The sequence below is a fragment of the Miscanthus floridulus genome, chromosome 10 (assembly GCF_019320115.1).
Source record: "Miscanthus floridulus cultivar M001 chromosome 10, ASM1932011v1, whole genome shotgun sequence".
Lineage (NCBI taxonomy): Eukaryota > Viridiplantae > Streptophyta > Magnoliopsida > Poales > Poaceae > Miscanthus > Miscanthus floridulus.
The window spans coordinates 78991202-79015847 of record NC_089589.1 but is presented as its reverse complement, the minus strand read 5'-3'; the positions used below and the strand labels follow the sequence as shown (position 1 = coordinate 79015847).

Genomic DNA, 24646 nt, shown 5'->3' with positions numbered 1-24646 from the left:
GCTCAGGCTACAAGAGGAGCCAGCTCTGATACCAGTTGTTAGTCGCTGAATTCTTACTGTTGGTAGTAGCAAAATTCTTACTCTCATCGAGAGAGGATGACACTAGGAGTTGGGGCAATTTTCTGGTTTATTTCTCACACAAATATCATGCCAACCTAAGGGGTTGGGGATACATATTTATAGGCTGCTAGCCAGCCAAGCATATGCCAAGATGCTAGATGCTAACATGCTGTCCTAAAAACAGATGCTGTCTTAGATGCTAAAATATTGTCCTAGCCAGTCAAGGATGCTGTCCTTGATGGACAGCAAGACCACCATGCAGCCACAAGGACCATATGCTGCAGCCCCATAAAGACCAGCCAACACAGAGACTTATCCCATCATCATGGACATGAGGAAGCATGTCACTGTGATTATCGTTGGAAAACCCAAGCTGGAAGCAGGTGCAATACTACATCGATTGAAGCATGAAGAATGATTACCACTCAGTTTGTAGAGCCTTTCAGTGGATCCATTCAGTGCAGCATCCTGGTATGTATTCCCAAATTAATCTGCAGCCTGAAAAATCAAAGAGATAGTAAGCAAAGTAATGAGGAAAGCACCCAAAATATGTAAGGGCTAATCGATTCCTTTTCAAACTGTGGCAACAGGAAGGCTAAGCAAAGTAATGAGGAAACCACCCAAAGTGTGTAAGGGCTAATTGATTCCTTTTGAAACTGTGGCAACAGGAAGGCCAGGACAGATACTTTAATCACCTATCTATTTTACCAATCCTATAATGGTCATGCAAATAAGATATTTCCACGACTTCTCTGCATATGAAAGTGGTAGGTACTGGGAAGGCAAGAAAATCATCAGTGAGACACACTCGAGATGACATTTTTCCTGTTGCAGAGTGATGTAATAAAGAATAATTTAAAGATGGCATGTTTTCTGCATAACTGGAAATGGAACCGTCAATAAAGACAACACCACCTTTATGCTATCATTTCAGCACCTGTACAATCTCATTTCCTGAGATCAGTTCTGCAACAATTGTCCGCAAGAGAGCAGCATGTAGGTAATGGGTGCATGTAAATAGCGATGGGAAAGGTACCTGCATTGGCAACACATGTAGAATCGGTAAGGTAACATGGTAAATGTTCTGGATTGTCGGCTACTGATCATTGTAAAGCATTGGGTAGTGGCAGTTTGAGATGGGAGCAAGAGAAGGAATCATTTTACCTTCATTTGTGGTGACCCAACTATCTGTGCAGGCTCTTCAGGTTAGGTTTGTGCATGGCAACACCGAAGAAAAGAACTGGAATACGCCATTAGATTATTTTCGTGCCACCTGTACAAAAACAGATGGTTGAAGGGCTGGTGCATGAACAGATGACATTTTGGTGTGTGTGTGTGTGTGTGTGTGTATATATATATATATATATATATATATATATATATATATATATATATATATATATATATATATATATATATATATATATATATATATAACCCAAATGCATGTTGGAAAGAAGGCACTATAAAATTTGGAAGAGATTACAACCCAATGACTTTTTTGCCGGGGTGCATCGTGCACCAAGTCAATGACTCTTTTATATTCACCTCGGCATTTCAGCAAACACCTAGAAGGCATCAATGTGTAGGAGTAAACACATCAGACAATAGATTTGTGTACATGGATGTATTAGACCTCTTGCTTTGCGAGGTGTCCATAGCAGGTAAATGGAACCCGTGGTGGCCGTAGCGAGAAGACCAGAGCTTGAGGATTCATCAGAATCGAATCGATTTGAGCAGGGGCAGGGCAGGCGAAAATGAAGGAGGTCCGTGCCTAAGGCTGGATAACGAGCCGGCTCGGCTTGTTTGGGCTCGGCTCGTTCTGGCTCGTTAAGATAACGAGCTAGCTCGGCTCGGCTCGTTATCCTAACGAGCTAGAAAGCCAGCTCGGCTCGGCTCGTTAAAAGCTCGAGCTGGCTCGTTAAGCTCGCGAGCTAGGTATAAAAAATACACAAAATATAATATTTGCATTTATCTAAAGTTTGAGAATAATAATAATACAAAAGAAATGAATCTAACAACCTTAAATCGAATAAAAAATTAATATGCGCTAATATATATACAAGTATAATAAAATACTATAGTATTCATGCATCTAACTACCTTAAATGATACTTTTTTTTCCTGGAAGCTTGGCTCGTTTAGCTCGCGAGCGGCTCGCGAGCTGGCTCGAGTTGGCTCGTTATAGCTAACGAGCTAAAATTTTGGCTCGGCTCGGCTCGTTATCTTAACGAGCCGAGCCGAGCCGAGTCGAGCCAGCCACGAGCCGAGCGAGCTAACGAGCTTCGAGTTTTTCGTCCAGCCTTATCCGTACCCTGGGACATCTGGCGTGGCGGCGATGGACGTGAAGTGGACAGCGACGGCGTTGGCTAGAGGCGGCAGGGTAGTGCAGCGCAGACGTGATGCACCGCTAGGGTTTGGCCAGGCTGGGGCACACGTGCTGCCGCGGCGCAACGTCGGGCCGGCAGAGCCGGGAAGATGGTGGAGCGCTGTCGCTAGTAGAGGCGGAGCGCTTCATCAAGTGGAGGCGGACAGGGTGGAGCTGCAGCATCGCGGCGTCCGCGGCGGCGTTGGTCGAAGCGGCAGCGGCGCAACGTCGGGGAGGGAGAAGGGGTCGTGGAGGGCGGTGGCGGCGCCGGAGGCAGCGGCGGCGTTCTGCGGGGTGGGAGCGACGGAGGTGGGAGAAGTGCCGGGTAGCGTCGGGTCGGGGAGACGGGTAGGGGAGAGGATAAGGATGCCAAGGAACGGCCGGGATGAAATCCGTAAGAAGGAACGCCCGGGATGCGACTGTAGGTAGAACAGTGAATCTACAGTAGCTGACGGAAAGATTAAAATATTTCATATGATATGGGAAATGTGGGCAACAGCTCTAAAGCCAATCCAAACAGCTCTAAATTATTTCTAAAATCAGTTTTAACTACTAGTTTTTAGTTGTTAATAGCTTGTATATATCTTCCATAGTACAGGATGTTGACGATCGTTATGGCACGTTTTTACACCAAACACCGTCAACATACCTCGGAACAAACAAAAATGACCATTTCATAATGATATTTTTTTTCTCCAAATAACAAAGTTCCATTTGTATTTGAGTCTTACATGTGTAGGAAGCAAATATGGAAGGAATGGGTTTAGAGAGGCCACCCCTAGGGTCGGGTGACCCTAGGTGGGGTCGACCGACCCCACTGGTGGCCCCACCAACCCCCAATCATGGTGCAAATTGAGGAAACATATTTTTAAGTGTTTTGTACCCTTAGATGCATTATGTGTTTTCTCTGAACGATGGATGTACACCCCACAAGGATCAATGGGCTGGGCCGACATGATCAACATCTCGCACAACCATGTGAACCTACTGACATAAAACACCTCATGACATGCGACCAAGCTCTGTAACAAAGGTGGGAGGCCCATAGGTACGTGGGGAGGTCGGCCGACCCCGAGGATTCGATTCCTCCCCACTACCTTACCTTCGGTCATGTCGAAGGTATCGGCTCCAGCAATGCAGATTAACATATCACGCACAGGAAATCAAAAGGGTAGCTCATGGGACACAAGTTTATATTGTTTCAGGTATGGAGTACCCTACATCCAGTTGAGAATATCTCTCTTATCTCGTATACTCGAGTTTACAAGGGGCTCTGATGACTAGTTGCCTATGCAATGTAGACTATGAGTATTGAAGGTACTGATCCGAGTACCCTATTTCTCCTTATATAGTCCAGAGGGTAGAGGTTACAAGGATCTTTATGTATATGTTTCCTAGTCCTCCGTAGAAAAGATTGATTATCTGTGGAACCTCGTGTGTAGTGCATTTTCCCATATTCGAACATTAATTCATATGTTATTCAAATGAAGCCAACATCACTTTATGTCATTCTATATATATTGATAACATTATGTTACACCTTTGTGCTAATTATGCAAACATGGTTGCTACAAATGATAAATATCTATTGAGGATAATTTTACAACATTCAAATTTATAAAATATAAAACTCTTCATTCTTATTATCATAAATAGTTTGCTTATTTAGGAAAGCAAAGAATATTTTTGACAATCATTACTTTGACCAACTAACACGGCTCAATGACTGACATACATCGATGCCTCTTCAGCATTACTAGTGATTGTAAAACTTGTGGGCTCAATGAAAATGATACAAATTAATTACAACATGAAGCAGTTGCTTTTCTATTCAAATGGAGATAGGATTGGCGAACACTTGTTTAATAACCTCATCAAGGTCGTCGCCAAATGTAAACACATCCTTCTTTTTACCGTATATTAGTGTCAAGCATACTGTCATGTTGACAACTCGTCTTACCACTGCATGTAACGTACGAAGTTCTAAGAGTGCCTTGTTTGTAGTTTTCCAAGCATCTTCCATCATCTGACTTATATTGGCAATGGCTACCTCGCTTGTAACATTATACTCAGCAATGTAGCACTGCACACAGTTTGGAGCATCCTGTTTCCTGTTACCATGCTGCAAATGACACATGTCCTTGTGAGTATCGTCATGTAACCATGGTTAAAAGGTGTAGGCAATTTTAAACTTTAGGCTCTACTTGTAATGCAGAGATGTCATTCATGTAACGAGTGAGCTCCCCACAGGCTTTCACAGCATCAGTGCAACCAATTGCCCAGTCCAGCGCTTCCTTATTCACTGTATCACCCATGCCAACCAGTAGAGCAACAACTGAGAATGGACTACCGGAGTCCATGAGAGAAACTTCTATTTTTTCTTTGAATGTTGGCATATAATTGTGATGGAACCATTCTGCGCCTTGAAGATAGAACTTTGATAATGTTTGAAACTGCACAGAAGAAAGAAACAAATCTAGTTCTGATAAAAATAACGCAATAAAATACAGAGGACCCCCTTGCAATATTTCATTTGAAACATGAGATGTAAAATGAATTTCTAATTATGTTTTCATAAGAGGAAAACCGACACCATCAAGTTCAACATTTTTAAAAAATAAAAATAAAAAATTCACGAATTCACGTGATTTTGTGAATTATGTGAACATGATAAGATTCCAAAATTGGTGCAACCTATTATATTTGAATGTTTAAATTATCTTGCACTTCAGGGCTAGCAAAGACTTGTACGTGTCATCTAACAAATCTATTCATATGGTTCTGACTGATCACGTTTGTTCAGTGGCCTGTGCAAAAATGCATTCATATATCTAAGGAGCATGTACTTGCAAGAATTTTACATCTAGCTATATAAGGAACAAATTCTTAGTGTTACTCTGGCAAACTTGATTTTGCCGAAAATCATAAATGTACAGATCTGATGGCTTTGAATAGAATAGTATTTCTCTTTGACCTTAGAAACCTTGAGCTTGTGTATATAAGGAATATGCTAGAGGAGAGTATGGACAACCTTTGGTCCTTTAGCCTTTAAAATATGTGCAACACAAATATTTTTTGCATTTGAGAACACATTTTTTATGTCACTAAACTGAATATTCGGTAAAAATGGGATTATTGAGATGGAAATAATCCAAAATTAAGACAACCTATTTCAACTTACTTGTGTTGCACTAATATTGTTCCTGAAAATTTCATAAACAAACATTGTTCCTGAAGAATAATTCTATTTGCATGTAACACAAAGATTTAGATCAATGATGTTTTATGTTAATTAACATTTCAAACTAATTTCTATGTTATTTGAATGGAAATTTATTAAGATAATTACATTATGCATGAAACAAATGATTGTATCATAAACATATTATTTAATACCCCATGTCTCAGAATGATAATCATATTTTGCATAGGGAAAGGTCAAACAAAAAGATTTTGAACCTTACTTTCTCTTACAATATATTGTATTTTGCTAAAAAAACAGTATCACTTTGAATACAAATCTATTGATGCAAGTTTATATAATAAATTTGTATATAATTTGACTAACTATTGGTTAAAGTTTGTAAAATTGGACTTTTCCCCTTACAAAATGTCCTTATGATTATGGGACCGAGGGAGTACAAACTAATGGAAATGAAAAACCCATCTTCTGGTATATTTTGATGTGATACCGATTTTTTGGCATATGAAGCTTTGTACTTTTCATTAGGTTCCAACGCATCCTCAATCTCTTTAAAGCTGAATATTATCCTGAGGTAGAACTTCTTGAGATACTCGGGCAGAAGAGAAACAACGCTCTCATCCCATCTGCATTCACATGATTACTTAAATACACATTCTCATGTGGTTTATTCCTAGAAGAATCCAGAGAGCATAAAAAAATTATTTTGTCAAAATATTTATTATGTAGTATGGAAATATTTTACTAAGTACGATTTACTAATTTCAAAAGCGGTTTTCTGCAATACATTGCTAACATTTATGTGCAAAATTTGACATCCATTTTGAATATATTTTATTGAAAATTTTAAACTCATAAATTTACACTTTTGGAGATAGATATCTATGAAGCGTTTTAGAGTATAGAATTCCACAAATGCGAGCAAAAAAAATACTACGCCATTCTTTTTATGTCTAAGGTTTTTTTGTGGTTCGATTTTTTAATCTAATCATTAGAAAAGTATAGATTTATATCATGTATAATAACCTAACCACGCAATTATAGGAATATTAGATTTAATTTTTCTATGATCGCACATCGTGGGGTTTATACTTGCATAACTGGATGTTTTTATACTTTAGAAATGACATCTTTTATAGTCACAACTTTTACAAAGTCGGTTAACCACAAGGTTTCTATGCCCATCAATGAAGAAATCTACTATTACCAGTATAAGTTTTTATGTCAATTGCTACCAACATAGGTTCTTTTGATTTTTACTCTTGCGTAAACTTGGTTTTTACACCTTAGCACTCCATGTAGAAGAACCGGTTGAATTCAATGTTCTGAGTAGAAGAGAACAACTACAAAATTTCTATGCCCGAGTTTGTGTTTTTTATACTTGGGTACACTTCATAGAAAAATGTCCCTAAAACTGTAAAATGAATTCCCCAGAGATAAGTATTGAGTTCAATCTTCATATCGTTCCAGTGGTATATACCTCATTGGAATTCTACAGTTGGTATCAATCTTCAAATTGGCATCAATTCATGTCTTTCAATTGGTATCCTTTTGTATACTTTCTCTATGCATTTTATAGATTAAACTCCCTTTGTTATTTAATTGCCAGGTTATGCATATGCTTTGCTTTCCACCATATGTATGCATACACTTAGGGGGAGCTTTGTCTATGTAATGTGAGAGTCAAGTATTGTGATCTATTCCAATCCAATCCAAATGATCACAATATTTGACCTCACTTGTGCTACTAATGTCTTCTGTTTTGGTGTTTGATTCCAAAGGGCGAGAATTTGTGGACTAAAGCAAGCCCAACCGATAATAATTACAAAAATCACCAAATCAAAACTTTTCATATTTTTGAGTTAGGGAAGGCTTAACTCGACAATGCCACATATAGGGGAACAATAACAAGTGGTAAGAGCAAGGTAAGTTTTTTTTTCATTTGGTATCATGCATATTTCAGTTAGCATAATATGATCTTGCTATTGCATTGCATCCAATAGATAGGTTTCAATTTGCTATGTATTGTTTGCTTGCTTTGGTTGTGTTGTCATGAATCTCCAAAAAGGGGGAGATTATAAAGAAATTGGCAACAAGCTAGGCCATTTATAATTTTGATGATTATGATGACAACATGATCATTGTAGAGAGTTGATTTTGGCAACATGCATTTTATAGTTTACTCCAGCATGGTTGGACTTGGACCAAAGGTGACATAATTAAATCTCAAGTGATGAACTCCTCAAGCAAAGACATGCATGGAGCATCGTTGAAGACCTTAGAAGACTTTCATGAAGTCCAACGCATTAAGAAGATGAAGCCTAGATGAAAAGACACGAAGAACGGAGCTCACTACCGGCTGATTGCAGTCACCGGAACTCTCCGGTTTGATTGAGGGAAGAGTACCAGAAGGTAACGTGAAGGAGTCCGAGGTAGAGCAACAGAATGTGGACTAGAGCCCTCGGGTGGGCACCAAACAGCAAGCATCAGAGCTTCAGTCTAGAGGGTCTACGTATGCATGATGGAGGTGTTGGGGCTATATATATCCTCAATCGGCCATGTGGGTGTTGTTGGAGCTTAGGATCATTTGTAGAGAGTTGAGGCTCATCTTTAGTGCTCTAGCCACAAAAAGTGTTAAGGAAATATTAGGTGATTAGCATAGTGCTTTGGGAGGACTAATTTGATCACTATATTAGTGCTCTACTCTAGGCTTAGGCTTAGTTTTTAGTAAGGTTTGCGTACCTCTAGCCATTTGGTTCTTGTGTGCACCATTGTTGTACACTAGAGGTTTGAAATCATGCGAAATCAGACCCACAACATTTGTGGGGTTGCTTCCTAGCTTGTACTAAAGGGAACGAGGCCCATGATGCTTGAGTAGGAAGCTTGATAGTTAAGACAACGGGGAGGTGTTCGCGAGAAGGCCACACAAAAACCCACTAGCTTCCACATGGTGAAGGCCCATGGGCTCCATAGAGTCACACGACCAGGAAACTTGGCTCTTGTGAGAGTCTCCAACAAGGATTAGGGGGAAGCTTTGTCTTCTCGATACCTTAAGAAAAAATTGGCTGTCGACGGGAGTTTGCATTCTCTACCACATTTACTTTTCACACCTATTTCCGTATCCTTTGGTTGTGTGCTTTACCTTCCTAGTCTATGATTAGTTGGTAGCATTGGAATTATTTTGCAGTAGAGATAGCAACACTTAGAAAACCTAGTTGCTCATTTAGATGGATTTCTTGCATAGGTTTTGATAAGCGCATCTAATCCTATTGTGGATTTAGGTGAATTAATGCCAATACAAATAAAGGATTGATGAGGTTTATGGAGTATTTCAGTGACTAATGATTGTGATCCACACAGGTTGTTTCAAAACAGTGATAGCCGGACTAGTCATACCTTTGTATTGCTTCATTGAAATTTTGGCTCTCCTCCAAGGTAGCACAGACATCATAAGTGTCATCCATCATGGTTATTAGGGCTGACAACTTGGTAATGGTTATCCTTGCACAACTGTATTCCTGTTCATAGCACATTGTATGAGCCCACAAGTATAACTGAACAGTACGATCCCGAGCATAGCTTAGCGCCACTTCAGCATAAAAGATCTTGCCACCACCTGAAATTAAGGTTTTCTGCTGTGAAGCGGGTGTTGTATATACACGAATGAAGGCACCAAGTAGTGGTAGGACAACATAAGGGGTGCCCTATTTGCCACAAAGCACTACTGTAGTTTTGCCATAGAATACACTGTTAAACAAAGGTAATTATTTCGACAGCACGGTGCACATCATTTTTCTAACTAATTTTCATTTTGCTCCCTTGGTAAATTTTGTAAAACATGAACATCCTCTTGGCATATATAAGCAATGCCCAAGGCCAAAGCTACATATGTAACTGTAGGTGCAGTTGCACACCCTATAAAATGCAAAATTGGTGATCGATATGGTCTAAATTTTGACCGTATATACGCATTCAATGGCCTAAGTTCATGCAACCTTAAGACATGTGTACCCCCTCTAGTTTATATGTGATACAATAAAAACATACACATCTTTATTGTGCATGCTCTTTCCATTAACCTAAAATAAACATTTTGTCTTATTAGAAGTCTAGGAAGAAGTGGCATACTCAGATACGACCTTTAGCTCTTTTAAGTGAAGACTTTGCAAAATGTTGAAGTCGATCTTCGCAAGCTCCAAAATGGTAGGGTTGCATGCTAGTTCATGTTCATACTCTGACATATAATGCAGTGCCTCTATCCTCCTAACTGTCCTTGACAATGGCAAGTGAAGAGCATGGTTAACTTGCTCAGCTAATGGATATTCAAGATGATGTCTCATTGATTCAAGATGTAGCCTTGCAAAACCGATAGCTTCATCAAGTATGAGTTCATCATGAGTTAAGAGATGAGCTGCATTGTATAGACTTAGGAGTCCCTTTGGCTCATTAATTATATCAAGGTTGAACCTTCCATTTGTATCTTTAAACCTATTCAAATCATCTGCATGACACCATTATATCAAGTGATTCGTATGACATTTCCTAATAACTTACATAACAAAAAAAATGTTTGTCCTATTGATATGGTAGAAATGGTTCTCCTTTAATCAAATAGATTCTCTATGATGAATTAGGAAACGTAGTATTGGTACTACTACATAATCCATTTTCAGTAACGGTCAAAACAGATTTGCAGCCTCGGCTATTACAATGGTTGCTAGCCATGTGTCTTTAGAAATCCAAGTATTTTCAGATGGGGTATAACCACCCCAAGAAATGTATGTCCAGAGGTGATTGGTTATGTCACTGTCGATAGAATATTGTCGGCAGTCCTCCGAGGGGTATCCCATGAAGGTAGATTGATCGACAGAGAGGCGTGTAATCAAGAACAAGAAGGCAATAGAGACACATGAGTTAAACAGGTTTAGGCCGTCAGTACGACATAATACCCTACTCCTGTGGTATGTTGGTTTGTATTAGCTATCGTATGATATTGCATGAGTTTGGAGGGGGTCCTTTCCTGCCTTATATAGTCTAGGGGCAGGGTTACAAGTCGGTTAGATCTGAGAGATAACCAAAAAGTAATAACAGATTACATGAATCTTGGGATCATACGTATCCTAATAGATCTCATAGTATCTTCAGGATATCTTCCTGGTGTCTTGCGGGAGGTGCCGAGCAGAGTCATGCCCCGCAAGGCTTCGTCTTATGGGCTGGGCCACCCCTGGGGGCACAACCCATGTGGTTTGCCGGGGTATCCGGGGTGATACCCCCCATAGCTAGTCCCCGAGCGCCTTGTACCCGTTGTGCAACGCCGTCTTGAGCTTGTCCGAGTAGGTGCGAATAGAGTCGAGTAGTTAAACTCATGGTCTAACCACCGTGATGAGTTGTCGAGCAGTTGTGAGCAGTTGCCAAGCAGCGTGAACCATAGCCGAGCAGCGTGAACCGTAGCCGAGAAGTATAACCCAAGTATGGCTTGCCTGTAAGGAGCTCAAGTTCAGAATTGGAAATTTCTTCACAGTGGACCAAGTGTGGCCATTTTGATTTCGACCATGAGAAAAGGAGATAGTCTTCTTCAACTACAAGAGGCATGGAATCTTCTAGAATAAAGCAAACACACTCACCGCGAGGTGAAGTGTGCCCACTTAGCCCCCGAGCCTGACAGTAGATGACATAGTCATGTGGTGCCAGGGTCCAAAGTAGAAGAAAAATAGAAGACCAGCCGAGCTAGCGGCCAATCCCTAGACGTAGCCCCGAAAAGCACATTCACCGCAAGGTGAAGTGTGCCCACTTAGTCCTCGAGCCTGACAGTAGGTGACATAGTCATGTGGTGCTAGGGTCAGAAACAACAGTCAACTTGGAGAAAACAGAATCATGGAGAAAAACCCCGAAGTAATGGTTGTATAGTAGTAATTTCTGAGCCGTAATGGTTGGCGGAGATGTCGGCGAATATTCGGCGAGTTGTAACAAATTGCGAAGATAAATCAGTGATACGGGCTGGGGCTACGCGAAAGCCTAGGTAATGGCCCACCTTCAGTTGCGGAGAATTCAGAGAAGCGCAAATCGTAGGAATGGTTTCCCAAAAACCCTCGAATGCGAAGAGGTAGGGGGAGTGCTTTATAACTGTGCCGTCGCACCCCGCGCTCATACCTTCGCCCCTTTGCCATTTCATCTTCCTCCTTATCCGTCACATTTCCAGATTCACATCTGTTCCTGCTTCCGCCGCAAAACCCTAACCAAATATGAGAAATGGCGCTGAAGAGGGGAGGCGCGAAAATGAAGAAGACGAGCCCCCAGAAGGCGAGTGCTGAAATCCGACATGACAAAGAGTGGGTGCCATCATAGACGGGAGAGGCGGAGCTCAACAGAATCATGGAGGTGGGCGTTCTGCCAGACCGCGTCATCGCCGGATGGCGTCTGGCCCTCGGTGAGCCCTTCTCCATGCCTCATACCGATGAAGTGGTGGTATTTGAGGATTATTTCTAGCGTGGGTTGGGATTTCCTGTTCATCCATTCCTGAGGGATCTGTTGGAGGTCTGGGTGGTTATTTTGTGCAACCTCCACTCAAATACCATATTGCACTTATCTATCTTCATCTATTTCTGTGAGGCATATATCAGAATCCTTCCACACTTCAATCTCTTCCGTCACCTATTCTGGCTAAAGAAGAAAGACGGTGGTGGTTCCAAGGTGGTCGGCAGAGTGTATCTTTAGTTGCGTGATGGGATGGCGGGGGAATACCTTACTGTTCCACTAAGTACATCGCTGAAGGGGTGGAACACCAGGTGGTTCTACATGAAGCAGAGCCACCCTGCAGTCCACTGCAACACTAACCACATACCAGAGAGCCAAAGGAGCTGGTCGGAGATGCCAAGCAGTGCTGATATGGAGCAAGTGATGGAGCTCCTTGGCTTAATAAAGGGCATGAAGACCAATGGTGGATTAGTAGCAGCAAGTTTTATAGTGCGCCGTATCCAACCCTACAAGGAGAGGGCCCACCCCACCTTTGAGTTCAAGGGGGAGGCCGATGGTACCCGGGAGAGGTCGGAGATGCTGTCGAGGGATGTTGTGCAGGAATGGTCCGTAGAGCTATTCGTTCCACTTGCCTCATTCAACTTGCCAGGGTAGATGAAACCCTTTCACTGCAAAAATCTACCTCCTCAGATAAATATCTTAGTTGTGTATTCCTGATGCTTTTGTATCTTTTGTCATTGCCGAGTAGTTGACTGATTTACTCATGCGAAGATCCATTTGTAGGAAAGAGCAGTGTACTCTCGGGCGTGCCGAGGAGCGATTGGCCAAAAGGAGTAGATTCCCGGCCACTGCTACAGCCTAAGGAGGAAGAAGTCATCATCTCGTTGGAGAGTCCATCCCCGGTGTCAGAGAAAATCTGAGGGAAGAGGGCAACAGTAGACGAGCTGGCCCAGAAGAAGAGAAAGATGGCGGCTGCCGCTCCCCTCAAATCAGGCGGCATCTTGCTTGGTGGTGACTAGACCACTTGAACATGAAGGACTGCGGTGTTCGAGTGGTTGGATGACGACGAAATTCTAGTGGATCCTCCACTGAGCACTGAAGCACCTCTGCGCAACACGCGTGCAGAGGAACAATCGAAGATAGGCGAAGAAGTCCCTGAGCAGCGGGTGAGGGGAGTCCCTACCCAGCAGGCGATGGGAGCTCTCGAGCAGTAGGCGATGGGAGTCCTCGAGCAGCAGGCGACGGGAGTCCTAGAGCGGTGGGCGGAGGAAGTCCTAGAGTGGTGGGTAGAGCTAAGGCCAATGGTCGAGGAGGCAGGACCTCCACCCCAGAGCACGGAAGTCGACCCCATGTCCATGCCTGGGGGCTCGGGTAGGCATCGCTGGCGCAAGAAATTGTATCGGTAGACCAAACCGTAAGTATCCTTGCCTTGGAGTTACTTTGCTATCGTTTCTTAGCTTTTTTGGTGGCTGGCGAGATGATCTGATGCAGTGCAAAGCATGTGGAGGATCCGATCCTACCCATCCAGATTGTCCAGCAATCAAAGGCTTGTCCTATAGTAGAAGAGGTGCCAGTAAACACCATCCCGGAGTCCTCGGTTGCTCGACAGCCTATGGAGGAGTCAACCATAGCTGCTGGCAGACTTGGTGGCGGCGAGAGTTGGCTTTGACGGCGGATGGATCAGTGATGGTGCCAGAGATGATGACAGAAACTGCCGGGTCTTCGGGGGAAGAGGCTAGAGCCGTTGATGCCGCACTGGCATTCGAAGCGGAGGGGCCTGTGGTGCCGGCAGAGCAGATGGTGTTGCCTAAGGCGTTGGAGGGCATGGTCGAACATGCTATCCAGCGACCGAGCCCCCAGGTGGTGCTTCTAGCTACGGTGGAGGAAGATGAGGTGGAAGAGATCGAGCGTGTTGAACCTCGACCCCAATCTATTTGAATCCTTCGCAAGCGCGGTGACGAGGTGGTGGTTGTCGAGGAGGAGGACACCACCAGGGAGATGAGGAGACTAAAGTCCACCCTTGCCAGAGTGATGAAACAAATCGAGGTCTGTACTGCATCTAGAGTGCTTGTCTTTGACGTTGGAGATCAGAGTTCATCATTATCATTGTGCATTTGCAGGGGATAACTCAAACTACCGAGCAGCGGCACTAGCTGATAAAGAGGATGGAGCCCCTCACCGAGGAGAACAAAAAACTCAAGGAAGCAATGAACCTCACGGAGAGAAACATCTAGAGGGCCCAGCATGAGCGAGACCTTGCAGAGTCCAATGCGTGGGACCTAGAATAATAGAAGGGCATCCTATCCGAGCAGCTGGCGGCCATGTCTAGGTAGCTGTGGAGCAAGTTCGAGCAGCTGGCCACTATCTCCGAGCAACTGAGGGGTGCTATCGAGCAGTTGGAGGAGCTGTGGAAAGTCTCCGAGCAGAAGAAAGGTATGTCCGATCGGTGAGATTGCTTGGCATTGCTAAAGTATCATTATTGCTAATGACCGTTGTGCTTGTAGAGCAAGATGTGGAGCTCGGCCAGCTATGCCAGGCCATCAAGCAACTCCGAGAGGAGAAGGCGAAGGAGTTTAGGCAAGCGGACAAACTGGCCTGGGAGCTAAAAGGTGAGTACTTCTTGGTCGGAGTTACTGTTGAATTAGTTTCCTTGCTTGATGGAATCTTGTAATGCTTGCAGACTACCGTCGGAGGGTCAAGGCATAGTTTGATGTGCTAGTGCAGGAGGCCAGGACCCAAAGGGAGAAGTTTGACGCTGTAGTCGCCGGAGTTAAACCGGTGCTCGACTGCATCGACCTGGAGGCGGCTCCTTAGCCCGATGGTAGGCCATCGTGTTTAGATACCATCATCCAGAGGTGCAAGGCGGCATGGGAGAGCTTCAACCGCGACGCCATTGTTACCGCCATTACTCACGCCCTTGTGGTGGTTTGGTCCCACTATCAATCCATTAACCTTCAGGCAATAGGTGTCGGATTCGCCAAAGGGATGGGCGAGGTAGAGACTCAGTAGCTGGAGGATGAGGTGGAGGACACGGCAAAAAAGCTGGCCAACAACATAGACCTGCTCGACGAGATAGATGGCAATGGTGAAACTCGGTGATCTGCTCGGAGAATATTATCTGTAACATCTGGAGAGGGTAGTTAGAATGCGCAAGAGCACGGAAAACATTTATGTGTTTGTATAAATGTTATAAAGTGCATGTTTATGCAACTTGCTCGTATTTGCGATGAAAAATTGTTGTAGTAATAACCCAACGCAATTATATGTAGTATAAGTAACAGCCGAGCAGTTAGTTCGTTACTGAACTCTTTGGCCTCAGCTAGCCCATAGTCCATAACGTCGAGCGCAGAGCCCGTGCACGTGTAGGAGGAATAGGCGTGACCAAGGAACCACAGCCGACCACCCATAACGCAAAGCACGGAGCCCGTAGCACATGTAGGGAGAGATAGAAGATTGGGTCTTCTCCATAGAGTGTAGAGCAGAACGCGTGCTGCTCGACGGTTGGCAAAATAACTTGGAGATAAACGTAGTAAAAGTGGCGTCCGAGCAGTTAGTTCTTTACTGAACTCTCGGCCTTGGCTAGCCCATAAACCATAATGTCGAGTGCGGAGCCCGTGCACATGTAGGAGGAACAGGCATGACCAAGGAACCACAACCGACAACCCATAACACAGAGCGCGGAGCCCATAGCATGTGCAGGGAGAGATCGAAGATTGGGTCTTTTCCATAGAGAATAGAACAGAACGTGTGCTGCTCGGTGGTCGACGAAACATTTTGGAGGTTTGGAGAAAAGTGTTCGGCGATTTGGAGAAACCTATTCGGTGAAATCATTGGAGAGTTAGAGAAACGTGGTCGGCGATTTGGAGAAACTTGTTCGGTGAAATCATTGGAGAGTTGGAGAAACATGGTCGACGATTTGGAGAAACTCGTTTGGTGAAATACGCTGGCAATTTGGAGAAACGAGGTCGGCGATATGGAGAACATGTTCGGTGAAATACGCTGGCGATTCTATATTTGAGTTCGTTATGGAGTAGCTTAGAGCTTGGCGACCGTAAGTGGAGATTAAACTGAAAATGTGAAAAATGGAGAGAAATTATGGAGACCAAAACTTTATTCATCATAAAGTGGAGAGTACATATCTGGAGCGTTTCAAGGATAGAAACGTATAAGATGCTTGATGTGCCATGAGTTGGGGACATCGATTCCATCTAAGTCACATAGGCGATAGAACCCTGGTCAGGTAACCTCTTTGACAACATAAGGCTATGTGGACAAAAGTGATTAGGTGTTCTTCCTCGGCCCTATCGATGTCCTCTATCCGAACAACTACGGCTTGCTCTTCATCATATTTTTCCACCTTAGGTGCTCGGAAGGCAATATCCGCTAGTAGTATGGCTTCTGAGCTATAGACCAAGAAATATGGAGACACACCAGTGATGTGACTAGCTTGAGTGCGCAGTCCCCAGACTACAGCTGGTAGCTCCTTGAGCCAGCTGCCTAGATGCTTTTGTCCTTTCTAATATAGCCTCTTTTTGAGGGCATCAAGGATCGTGCCGTTCGCCCGTTTGACATGGCCGTTGGCTCTAGGATGGGCAACAGAGATATATTTGACAGAGATGCATCGGTCTTCGTAGAAGTCCCAAAAGTGATGGCCAGTAAACGTAGTTCCGAGGTCGGTGATGATGTTGTTCGGGAGACCAAATCTGTGGATGATATCTTTGAAGAGCTCGACTACTTTCTTTGTAGTAGCCGAGATGAGCAGTTTATACTCGATCCACTTGGAGAACTTGTCGATGGCGACATATACGTACCGGAAACCACCTGGTGCTGGCTTGAAGGGCCCAATCATATCTAGTCCCCATCATGCAAAGGGCCAGGAAGCTGGGATGGTCTACAACGCTTGTACCGACACGTGTATTTGCTTGGCAAAAAATTGGCATCCTTCACAATATCGGACGAGATATTCTGCATTGGAGATGGCCGTGGGCTAGTAAAAACCAGCTTAGAATGCTTTGCCGACCAGTGTTCTCGAGGCCGCGTGGTTGCCGTAAGAACCAGAGTGAATTTCAAGAAGTAGCTTCACTATGTCTTCTTGGGTGATGCATTTTTGTAGTATCCCTTCCTTGGCACTTTTCCTCATCAATTTGCTATCCACCAGTGCATAATGCTTGCTTTGATGAATTAGGCATTCAGTTTCAGTCTTATCGGTGGGTACTTTGGCGCTGGTGAGGTACTTGATGAACTGTTCCCTCCAATCGGCGGCCGACGAAGGTACCGTAAGTACCAACTGCTCGACGGAGGGAATTTCTTAAACTTCTTTCTCTTCCTTAATGGATGGCACTAAGAGATCTTGAATGAAGACCCCTGGCAAAATCACGGCGCGAGAGGAGCCTAACTTGGATAGGTGGTTGGCGAGCTGATTTTGATCTCGTACCACGTAGTGATACTCGATACCGTAGAACTTCCCTTCAAGCTTCCTGATTTCTGCACAATATGCATCCATCTTCTCACTAGAGCAGGACCAGTCTTTATTGAGCTAGTTGATGACCTATGCGGAGTCCCCGTATACCATGACGTGTTTAACGCCGAGCTCAATGGCTATATGGAGTCCATGGAGACATGCTTCATATTCAGCGGCGTTGTTGGAGGCCGGAAAATGTATTCGGAGAACGTATCGGAGATTATCCTTGGTCGACGTAATGAACAGAATGTCTGCACTAGCACCGTTGATGTTGAGAGCACCGTCAAAGTACATCACCCAGTGCTCGGGACAAGTAGCGGCGACAGGTTCTTGAATCTCAGTCCACTCAGCGATGAAGTCAGCAAGCGCCTGAGACTTGATTGTAGGCCTGCTTCTGAATTCAATGGAGTAAGTGTCAAGCTCAACAACCCACTTGATGATATGGCCATTGGCCTCTTTGTTGCGGAGAATGTCCCCCAGAGGGAACTTGGTGACCATGGTGATCTTGTAATACTTGAAGTAGTGGCGGAGCTTACACGACGTAATCAGGACGGCATACAGCAGCTTCTGGACCTAAGGATAATGAGTCTTGGGTTCATTGAGGACCTCGCCAATGAAGTATACCGGACATTGCACCTTATAGGTGTGCCTGACCTCCTCATGTTCGACCACAATGGCCATGCTGATGATGCGAGAAGTAGCGGCGATGTAGATTAGGAGAGTTTCGTCTGGCCGTGGCATCGTCATGATCGGAGGCTTTGTTAGGAACAACTTGAGCTACTCAAAAGCTATGTCTACCTCCCCCGACTAGGAAAAGCGCTCAGAGGCCTTGAGGAGTTTGAAGAACGGTAGCCCTTTTTTGCCAAGGCGCGATATGAAGCGGCTTAAAGCAGCCATGCAGCCTATAAGCTTCTGTATATCCTTGACGCATGTTGGCCATTTCATGTTAGTGATGGCGAAAACCTTGTCAGGGTTGGGCTCAATACCTTGTGCGCTGATAATGTAGCCTAGGAGTATACCAGATGGAACTCCAAAGATGCACTTTGAAGGGTTCAGCTTCTATCGGTACCTTTTAAGGTTGGTAAATGTTTCTTCGAGGTCAGCGATAAGATCATCGGTGGTTTTGGATTTGACGACCACATTGTCGATGTAAGCTTCGACATTGCGGCCGATCTGTTGATCGAGGCACATATGGATGACCCTTTGATAAGTCGCCCCGGCGTTCTTGAGTCCGAAGGACATGGTGGTGTAGCAGTATGCACCGAAGGGCGTGATGAACGATGTTTTGATCTGGTCTTCTTCCTTGAGGGAGATCTGGTTATAGCCAGAGTAACAATCGAGGAAGGAGAGTAGTTCGCAGCCGGTGGTGGAGTCTACAACCTCATCTATCCGAGGCAGACCGAAGGGGTCTTTAGGACAGTGTTTGTTAAGATCAGTGTAATCAATACACATTCTCCATTCTTTATTCTTTTTTTGAATGAGAACAAGGTTTGCTAACCACTCAGGATGATACACTTCTTTTATGAATCTGGTAGCTAGGAGCCATTTTATTTCTACCCTAATAGCCTCCTTGTCTGGCGCGAATCTACGGAGTTTCTACTTGATCAGTTTGGCAGTCGGCGAGACATTCAAGGAGTGCTCGATCTTTTCCCGTGGTACCCCCGACATGTCTATAGGTTTCCAAGCAAACACGTTGGTGTTGGTATGTAGGAAGAAGATGAGCGCGCTTTCCTATTTGGGGTCAAGGTGAGCCCCAATCTTAATGGTCTTGGAGGGGTCGTAGAGGCCAAGGCCGACCTCCTTGACTTCCTTGGACTTGGTGGAGGCGCGAGGAGACTCTAGCTCTGGGATCTCCATGTTGTCGGTGGGCACCGTCTTGGCTTCGGTGACCACCCTAGCCATCTGGATGGAGAGGTCAGTGGCTTCAGCGAGGACGAGACTCTCTGTCTTGCAAGCGTAGGCAACGGAGAGGTTGGCCCATAGGGCCAGGACTCCTACAGGCGAAGGCATCTTCAGCACCAGGTATGCATAGTGCGGTACAACCATGAATTTGGCTAGAGCTGGCCGACCAAGTATGGCATGGTAGGCGGTGTTGAAGTCAGCGATGTAGAGGTTGATGTTTTCGACGCGGTAGTTGCTTGTCGTGCTGAACTGTACTAGTAGGGTGATCTCTCCAAGTGGTTTGGAGGCCCTACCAGGTACCACACCCCAAAAGGAGGAGTCGGAGGGTGTGAGATCCGCTAAACCGAGGCCCAACTCTTTTAGGGCTCCAGCGAAGAGGAGATTCAGAGCGCTCCCACCGTCAACGAGCACTTTCTAGATGGTCGTGTCGAGGACGAGGAGGAAACGCCCGATGTAGGGGATGTCCGCCCACTGGTCTGCCCTACTGAAGGTGATGAGAACCTTGGACCATGGGCGATAGCTGGGGTTGGCGGCGACATCTTCCGTAGTGACAGCGAGCACCCGCCGGGTGGTGAGTTTCCATTCTCTTCTGCTCTCGATGGAGGCGAGGCCCCCAAAGATGGTGGCAACCACCTTGTCGTGGTCCTGAAAGACATTGTTATTGCCCCTAGGTGGTCAGCGGCCTCCGGCTCATAGTTGGTGTCGTCGTCCAGCTTTTTGTCCTAGAACTCCTTAGCCAAGCCGAGGCAGTCCTTCATCTTATGTTTGGCGTTCTTATGGAGAGGGCATAGGCCATCGAGGATCTTCTTGTATTGCTTGTCATAGTTGCGCTTGGCGTGAGGTTCATTGACGGTGGCGACGATGTGGTCTGGCCAACGGTGACAATTTTGGCCAGACTTGGGTCCTTTTTGCCAATCACGGCTGCTGTCACGATAGTAACTATGGTCATCGTAGCAGCGGTCGTTGTAGCGTCGATCATCGGGGTAGTCGTCGTAGCGGCGTGTTGGGCGATGAGTGCCCGCATCCTCATTGAAGCGCACCTCGGCTTCCTCGGTGTCAGCATACTGGTTGGCGGTCGTGATCATCTCACCAATCTCAGTAGGCGGCTTGTGGTTGAACTTGGAGCGAAGCTCGTGATGGTGGAGTCCTCGGATGAAGGCGGTGATGACCTCAGCTTCATGATGTTGGGAATAGAGTTCCTCATCCTAGAAAAGCATCGGATGTAGCTACGGAAGAGCTCAGACGACTTCTGGTTGATACGGTTCAGATCATGCTTGGTGCCCGGCCGAGTACATGTAGCCATGTAGTTATCGGTGAAGACTTTTTTCAGCTCTTCCCAGGATCCAATGGAGTCTAGGGCAAGGCTTGTAAACCAGCTCATGGCAGCTAGCGTGAGTATGATGGGAAGATAGTTTGCCATGACACTGGTGTCTCCTTCGATGGCGCAGACAGCAGTGGTGTAAGCCTATAGCCACTGTGTTGGATTCATCCTTCCTTCGTAGGGCTCGACCCCGGTGATTTTAAAACCATGGGGCCACTAAAGTGTTCGGAGCGCCCTTGTGAATGCTAGGGGCCCTTTGGGGTTGTCAGTGATGTCGTCTACAGCATTGCCGGTGGCGAGCAGCTTGAGAGCTGAGTCTAGGTTACTGTATTCTTGCTCGTACTCCTGCTGGTGGCATACTTCTTCTTCATGGCGACCGAAACAGCGTTCGTTGATATGTCGTCATGCATCTCAGAGATTGTTGAGGTGCACTCGGATGTTCTGGTCAACCTCCTGGTCGGGTTGGCGGTGATGTTCAATGCAGTTGCCCCTAGCTCTGCCCTAGAGGGGTTGCCTGTCGTCATGGTGCTGGTCGGTGAAGTGACTTGGGTGGTGATCGGATCTTGTGGCGACTGATCAGCGAATCGAAGTTGTGGAGTAAGAAGGTCTCTGATCCTGGCGGATCTCATTGACCTGGCAATGCGCCGCTTTAAGCATTGCGGTGACCTTAGCGACCTCTGGTGTCTGTGGGAGTCAGGCAAGCTCATTGGTAGCCACAACCAGGTTGGCGCTTGGGGTCTTGTAGACATCGTGGCTGTTGACATGGACAAACTTGTCGTCGAGGTTACGTTGGAGTGGTCTTCCTTGCGGGTCAAGCTGCTACTCCCCTATCGTAAGGACAATCTCGTTTGCTCGGTGCTGCGCGTGGTTGACATTCTAGTTCTTGTGAGCGGCGCGTTCCTCCTCGTTTTCGCCATTCCAAGGGGGGTTGCGATGCTAACGTTGAAGATTGCGCCGCCGTGGAACAGAGGGGGAAGAAGTAGTTCGGTGGTCGTTTCAGCGACGATCTCCGTAGAGCCCTGGGACTCGGAGTCTGGATTCTCCTCCGAGATGGTCTCAAGGGACACTCCAGAGTGTCGACCGACGTGGAGCATGTTGACAGCCGGCGGAGGCTGGTCGGCGATCTGGTCGGTGGGAGGATGGATATCTCCAACCTAGTCAGCGAATCTACCCCTTAGGGCATCTTGGTAGGCGGCAGCGGCGTTGGTTAACCCAAAGGGTAGGGCCATAACCCCTAGAGTTTCCCGAGCAGCCTCCGATAGATCTAGATCAGAGGGTGGTCGATGCTGAACTAGAGTGTCCAGAGCCAATTCAGTGATGGAGAAGCAATCGGCGAGCTTGAGACCAACTCGATTGATGGATGCGATCAGATTGTCATTGTTGATCTGCCTCCTCTGGTAGCGAGGAAGCGGGCGGTGAGTCGTCGAGGAGGGCGACCTCGGAGGCATTTCTGAGATCGGATCTGTAGTCATAGGTGCAGGAGTGATTGGCGCAGAATTGATCTGCACCGGTTCGAGGAGCTCTCCGACTCGGTCAACGTTGATGATCCACGAGATGGATCCGACCATGAAGATCCGGCCGGGCTGTGGGAGGGAAGAAGAGCCTGAGGAAAAAGCCATCTTATTCGACAAGGAAACAACACGCACACCCCTACCTAGCGCACCAACTGTCGACAGAATATTGTTGGCAGTCCTCTGAGGGGTATCCCACGAAGGTAGATTGATCGATAGAGAGGCGTGTAATCAAGAACAAGAAGGCAATAGAGACACATGAGTTAGACAGGTTCAGGACGTTAGTATGATGTAATACCCTACTCTTGTGGTCTGTTGGTTTATATTAGCTATCGTATGATATTACGTGAGTTTGGAGGGGGTCCCTGCCCACCTTATATAGTCTAGGGACAGGGTTACAAGTCGGTTAGATCTAAGAGATAACCGGAAAGTAATAACAGATTACATGAATCTTGGGATCATACGTATCCTAACATATCTTGTAGTATCTTCAGGATATCTTCTCGGTGTCTTGCGGGAGGCGCCGAGCAGAGTCGTGCCCCGCAAGGCTTCATCTTGTGGGCTGGGCTGCCCCTGGGGGCGTAGCCCATGTGGTCTGCTGTGGGTATCCAGGGTCGTACCCCCTACAGTCACTCACCTCTACACTACTACAAAATGGATTTTTTGTCAATGTCATAATCACCACTTGTTCTATTGAAACTATTGGTGATAATATATCACTGCTAGTTTATAATAGAGTCATCGATAGTGGAAATCATTTTGTTTTCACCACCAATGGGAACCATGAGAACCTATGGTGAAAGACATGCTTGATCCCACATGGCACGTAGTATATAAATGAAGGTGATTAATGTAAACCCTAAGCCCACCCACCTGGTCAGCCGCCCCTTCACTCTCCTATTTCTCCCCGTCCACCCGATCGTGGTCTCTTTTCTCTCTGTCCTCACCTAGCCACCGCCCCTTCTATATCCATCCACACATAGGTGCTGCCACAGTTCCCTTTCCCATTGGTCTCCATTCTCTCTCCACATGATGATGACGCGACTGGATCCTGCCCCCTTTCCAAGTGTTGTCTAGATCCCGCCTCCTCTCCATGGCGACCACCTCCCCACAGTAGTGCTACCACGCACCGGTGGTGGCGCCTTTGTCCAGGCCCTTCCCGTAGGGCGCTCTCTTCCATGGCAGTGGGCTTAGGTGGTGCCAACATGTGAAGGTTGAGTAGTGCCGTCTCTCCCTCAGCGATAGCTGCTTCTAAGGGAGGAGGCAGCTCATATGGAGCTCGGACAGCACTGGCTCTCAGCGGTGGTGGCTTCCAAGGGTAGCAGTGTGCAGATGGCATGTGGGCAGAAGGTGGCAGGAACGCAGGAGGCTAGCTATCAGATATTTTTTAAAATTTTTTTAATCAAATATTATTGCCGGTTTGGAATCCGTGGTGATGAACATGATTTTTACAATCCACCTTCACCAGAGCCTTGCAAAACTAGCACTCAAGCTGGGTTTCATCCCGGTGGTCATGGTCTTTGTGTAGTAGTGCCATAAATGAATTACAAGGGATGATTGACAATGTGGTTCACCCCTAAAGAATGTGATTTGAGAAAACAAAAATAATAGAAACATTGTCATAGCACTACGATCTACCACTCTGCCATGTGTCCCGTTGTAGCACCTGGTTTTAAGAACAAAACTAGATACACACCATATGTGAGCCCAGGAAGTCAAATCTCACATATAGCTTCAAATAAGGATAATATCGAAAGACAATGCTCAATATATAACATACTTAGTATAAAGGATATAACCTTAGACAACAAATAGTGGAAAGACAACTCTGATCATCGGGTGAAGACTCCAATTCCACAGGGACAACTGACTGATTGCTCACAAGCCTAATTCCTCCAAATTCTAGCAATCTGGTACCCATCCGGGATTTTTATCCAAATAATTGAAAAATAAAGCAAGCGTAAGTACATGTCGTACTCAACAAATATATCATGGGGTTCATGAAGCTCAAAAGGCTGACACTGGTTCAACTGTGATTAGCTTTTAATGAGTCATCTATTAGCAATTGGGTGGCAACAAGTTTATTCATAAGCTCATATAAACACATGATCAGGTAAACATGAATAATGAATAGCATAAACAATAATCATTAGTGAGCATCTTTATCATCAGTGTTTATCATCTATTCTGTAAGGGTCCAAGGCCGCTCATGACCGTGAGCACGACTGATATACCAGTTTTACACTCTACAGAGGTTGTACACTTTCACTATGAGTCATGATTTACCCTTTCGCCCGAGGTGATTAGCCTCTTGACCCACTACTAAAGAAGGTTGGCAGGGTTCACT

At 45.5% G+C, this 24646-nt stretch overlaps 1 long non-coding RNA gene and 1 pseudogene across 1 annotated transcript; both read right to left on the bottom strand.

Annotated features, from left to right (window-relative positions):
• Positions 1–500: 500 nt before the first annotated feature.
• On the bottom strand, positions 501–2690 carry LOC136484934 (uncharacterized). Its single transcript, XR_010766268.1, has 5 exons — positions 2375–2690; positions 1550–1628; positions 1225–1333; positions 976–1096; positions 501–558 (listed from the first exon to the last, which is right to left on the bottom strand). It is a non-coding gene; the product is annotated as an uncharacterized lncRNA (long non-coding RNA).
• Positions 2691–4259: 1569 nt separating this feature from the next.
• Positions 4260–24646, bottom strand: part of LOC136485063 (tau-cadinol synthase-like) — a 29981-nt pseudogene continuing 9594 nt past the window's right edge.